Source organism: Colossoma macropomum, unplaced genomic scaffold, assembly GCF_904425465.1.
Source record: "Colossoma macropomum unplaced genomic scaffold, Colossoma_macropomum, whole genome shotgun sequence".
NCBI lineage: Eukaryota > Metazoa > Chordata > Actinopteri > Characiformes > Serrasalmidae > Colossoma > Colossoma macropomum.
Genome location: NW_023494787.1, coordinates 36,049,469 through 36,054,790, shown reverse-complemented (window position 1 = coordinate 36,054,790; position 5,322 = coordinate 36,049,469).

Here is a 5,322-nt window from a genome sequence, read left to right as displayed (position 1 = left end):
ACTTGATGGCCGTGGTAATGTCCTCTCTTGTGTATCTCACATCTCCCCGATTTGTCAAGGTATATTTGGTCAGGAAGTCTGTTGGAGGGTACCCTGAAGATACAGCAGCATTGTTCAACTGGAGGCTCACAGGGAGATGGTCATTAGCTGGTACGTCTTCAATTTCACATGCCTGAACACGCCACAGACACTCCTCTGGCACAAAGAAAAAGTCAATTCTTGAGGTGCTTTCTCTTCTGTAGTAAGTGTAGAAACGCATAAAATTATGCAGCCGTCTCCAGACATCCACAAGCTGAAGAGACTTCATGAACAGCTTGAGCCGGTTCAGTAAAACTGAATGACTTTGATTGATTGTAGGCTCTTTTTTATCGATGAAGGGACTGAATACAGCATTGAAGTCTCCTCCGATCACCGTCGTTCCAGTGGCATTGTTCTGCAGATACTCTGAAAGGCGACCAAGACTTGCTTCATCTGTTTGATGGTGATACACACTCACCATGGTATATGGCTGATGCTCCAACTCACAGTGGAGAACTATGAAACCACCATCATCTTGCCATTGTTGAATGCATCTGAAGGAAATGGTTTTCTTAATGAATATAGCTACCCCTCTTTCAGCTCTGTCAAATACAGTATAAAATGTGAGCCACTCTGGAAACTTTCTCATTGCCCCTTTTAATGTGGGTCTCCTGAAGGAAAACCACATCTGCCTTTTTCATTTCCTCACGTACATCCTTCTGCCTGTCAGGCTGCCGTTGTGGGTTCAGGCGCAAAGCAGTTTCAAGACCATTGACATTCCAAGTGAGGAAGCGAAGCTTGCGTGGAAGTGATGCAGCCATTTTTGAATTGTCTGATGTGTCTCTACTAAAATCAGATGATGTAAACTGATAATGAGATGGGAGAGTATGAAGATACAGAAGCAGAGGGTGGCCAGATTCTCCAAAAGTATTATCTGTAATATTTTTGAAGGAACATGTACAGCAATGAATACCATACAGTTTTTATAATGTCACTGCACAGTGCTCTCCTTCAAGAATGCTGATGGAGATAAGATCTGGATGGATGTTTGCTTCCTGAAAGAAAGAAAAAAACAGTCAAATGATTACTAATAATTTGTCAAAGGATGAGAAGTTCTGTTCTCTACAACACTTCTTGTAAATAAATGAACTGCTGAACAGGTAACGTAGTATTAATACAACAGGATGTATGGTACTGTATTAGGAGAGAGCAGGGCGCGACCTTTAGTGAGGGAAAACGGAAATTCAAACACTTTTGTTTTTGTTATTTATTACACTTTCAGACATTATTTGTGCAAATCTGTGGATATATACACACTGAAAGTTGTTAGCAATTACAGCTTTGAGAAGTTGTGCCCTGCTCTCCCCTATCCTATCACAGATATACACTATTCCTTATTAGTACTTAAGTAGCTTTTAGCTTTGTATCTTATGAAAATGCTTTTACATAAATTATTTGGATTTGGAGTTGGGTGATGATGGGGTGGTTGCAGACTGCTCCTAATGAATCTAGAAGACTCAAATCATCACAGTTTTATTCTTCTGGCACAGTAAGTTTATAACGTAATAATAATAATAATAATAATAATAATAATAGTTATAATAAGGTTTTGGGTTTTTTTCCTGTATTCAATGACAAAATCTATTTGCAACCTTCTAAAAATTTATACAGCTTTTGTAATCATTTTAATCATATTATTTTCACAAAATATAGGCTGATGAAATTTATTCATTTTATAGTGGGACAGCCAAGGCAAGCGTATACAGTACATACATCATACCCTCCAGGACCTTATTAATGCTTTGGGTATGTTTTAATACATATTGTAATCTGTAAATAGTTTGCTTTGCATTAAAAAACAAACACAGAGCAAACCCTTTGAGCCATTGTTGTTAATAACGCTTGTGATGTTCATGACATTTATGCTCATTCTTTTAGGTCAATAAAGAGGTAGATGGAAGAAGGGTGTAGAGATCTTTTTTTAAGTGTTAAAGTACACTGCAATTTATTAGTAAATGAAAATACACAGGTAGTAATCGTTATATAAAAGCATACATTCCAAGAGAAAACCTATTCAGCTACTAAGACGGATGCGCAGTTCTGATGCCATAACTGTGGGCATGTTGGTGTAAGCCTGACTGTGTAGATGACTGTGCATTTTAGGGAAGTACTGATCAAGTCAGAGCTAATTGTGCATTAGACGTTCATTAGACTACACAAATGTACCCGGGATGTGTAAAAAAAAAAAACATTCACAACCATAAAGAGATGCATAAACACCAGGCTATAAGATCACATTTATGCAAATTCATTAATTTATACATTAAAAAAGATATCATACACAACAAAGCCTACATGGGATGTAACAGTTACTTGATTAAAATTACCACTTACGTTTTCAGTGAATAGTATAAAGGTAACTGCAGACCAACGCAATGTGCTCTTGTCCAAGATCTAACTGGTAGGGACAGCCTGCTCCACCCGAGCTCGTCTTACAATAGCAGACTAAAAACAGGAAATGAAACTCAGTCCCCGTCCCCCACCAATTGCCACCCGCCTTCCTGGCGAAACGGAAGATGAAAAATCCACAATGAAGCCACTTAATTTTAAACATATTTCCACTACGCACATTTTTAGATATGCCTTATAATGAAATGAAAGATTAATCTCACAAAAAAGTGGCATGCACTGAAACATTGATAAGGATGAACTGATCTGTAATACAAGTCAACACCATCAAGTTGTAGGACTTACGGTGCCTCATGTATGGTCATGACGTCAGGTACACTCTTAGCATAAGGGGTTCATGGTTCTATATAGAATCAATTTCTTTACCAAATAACCCTTGAACCCTCTTTTAAAGAGTGTAGCACCAGTGGCATCGAGGTTTGTGTTCACAGTTTTGCAAAATGGGTTAAAAAAAGAGGAGAGAAGGAGCTGAGAGGGAAAGAGAGAGTGTGCTCAGGACAACTAATTAAGCAACAGAGCAGGTCAGTCTTTTACCTCCTCTACTAACCTGACCACTCTAGTTAGCTAACTGCTACCAACTGCTTCCCTCTGTTGGGAAATAAATTATTCTACCACCGACCAAGATGATCTCCGTTACTGATTTTAAGACTTTAGTTAACTGATTTCAATAATAATGGCACGTTCAGCGATTGTTTACAAAAATAGTCCAGGTTCTGTTTCCTAGCAAATCCATCTTTAACTGACTTTAAACAAATAGAACTGACAGGACTTACATTTGTAGTTCCTGCTCAGGGTGATTAAAGGTATTACTGAGCTTTAACTGCACAAATCCTTGTATTCGAATTATTAAATGAAGTGGATCATTATTTACACTGAAATATTTAAGTGACTAAGCTGATTATAGTACTGTCATACTTCATGGATGGGTAACCTAGTTAGGTGGGCTATCACATGATACATTCATACAGTTTAACAGTTTGTAATAACTTCTTATTATAAATAAACAATAATATTCTAATATACATACTACTATGCAAACATCTCAGGCGTTTGAGAAAATTATGTGAAGTCATTTGTCAGAGCAGAAAGTGTTTACTTGTTTCAAAAACATTAACATTGGTATAAATACAAATAACAAAATGAACAATCTAATGTGGTTTGATGTATGTTAGTTTAACCATTTTCAAGGCTCTCCTTAAGGAATTCCAGTACTAACAGTTACGAACCAATACCTGTTTTGTCTCATCAATTTTTCATGAAATTAATAAAGTTGCGCAGCTGAAGAAATTGAACTAATCCATGCGATGGCTGGAGTGCAGCAAGAAGCCAGGAGCCAAACCTGTGTTCTTCTAACTGTTTTCAGCCAACCTGCATAAACTTCACTCACAAATAATATATAGTGATTCAAACAGGTAGTCTAACAAATATGTAACATTAGATACTAGTGGGTGAAGCAGCATGTCTTGAGAACATCAACTCATTTGAGACATAACAACAGAATAAACATACATATTACATTGTCATTTTTTATCGATTGAGCGAAATTTTGTTATGAGGGCCCATTCATTTTTTTTTTTTGCACTGGGGCCCATAAGATCTTAATTACTCCACTGGGTAGCACAAACCAGTTTACTGAGCCAATGAGCTGATCAATTCACCGACCAATAAGGACTCAGTAGCAGCAATGCTAGCGTTGTATAGCCCAAAAAACATTTGCTATCAAACGTTCAAAATCAAACATAAGCAAGTTTTCTTTGCTTTTCTTAGTAAAATACATCCTTCCACTGCCAAAATTAAAGGTCCTGAACAAGTAGTACATAATGGTTCAGAAACACAGACCATTGATGCATTATTCATCAGGTAACCATCTACAGAGTACATAATGCAGAGCATTTTAAGTTTTATTTTTCATGCACTTAGCTAAAAGAAGGCAAAGTCACATCAATTCACTTGTTTTAAAGAGACTACAAGTGATTTTATGTGATTTTGTCCTCTTTAGTACCGTTTATATAGTCCCTTAATGACTTATGTGTTTCTGAAACATTATGTTCAGCGAAATTTTATAATGGACATTTAGTTAGTTGTCTGTCTATCAGGATTGAGAAGGGTTTGATAATTTTTGGATGTTTATTTCATGAGAAATCAGGGAGAGGAAGTTAAATATCCAGGAAACGTCCAATACAAAACCCACTTTACCATGTCTGAAATGCAAAAGGATGCAACTTTTTCATTTAAAACCATTTTTATCAGCGATAAGTTTGTTTTTGCTTATAAAAACTTCATTTATCATTACAATAAATGCAAAAAAACATAAAACCATCAAAAAGTAACATTAAGTTTCAAAACAAGTAGTCAATATCGTTGGAATTTTTCTTTTTCCAGGTTTCTCCTCAATGCCTCCAGCCAAATCACACTAATGTATTATAAATTTACAAATCACATGGATTTATTGGAAATGTACAAATCACATGAATTTATTAACTTCCATCGGCAGCACATTTAAATTAATGGTGACAGTTTGTTTTGAGTGGTCATTTTAGATGAAGCAAACACTCAACAGACTCTCGGTAACATGTCAAAAACATATGAGGGTTAGGATTAGGTTTTGGGTTGAGGTTAAGGTTAGGGACCGGCGCTGGGAATGCCGGCACGAGGTGTAACGGCCAGAGGAGCCAGGTGCAGCTTGTCACACATCTGGCCTGTGGCTCCGCCTTGGCCCAAGGCCACCTCCACTTAAGGTGAGGTTTTGCGTGCGCACCTCCCTTAGCCCGGCCTCCAGGCAAGATGGTGGGTAAGCAGCACACAGACACACGCCGCGTGGTCTCTCTCTTTGCT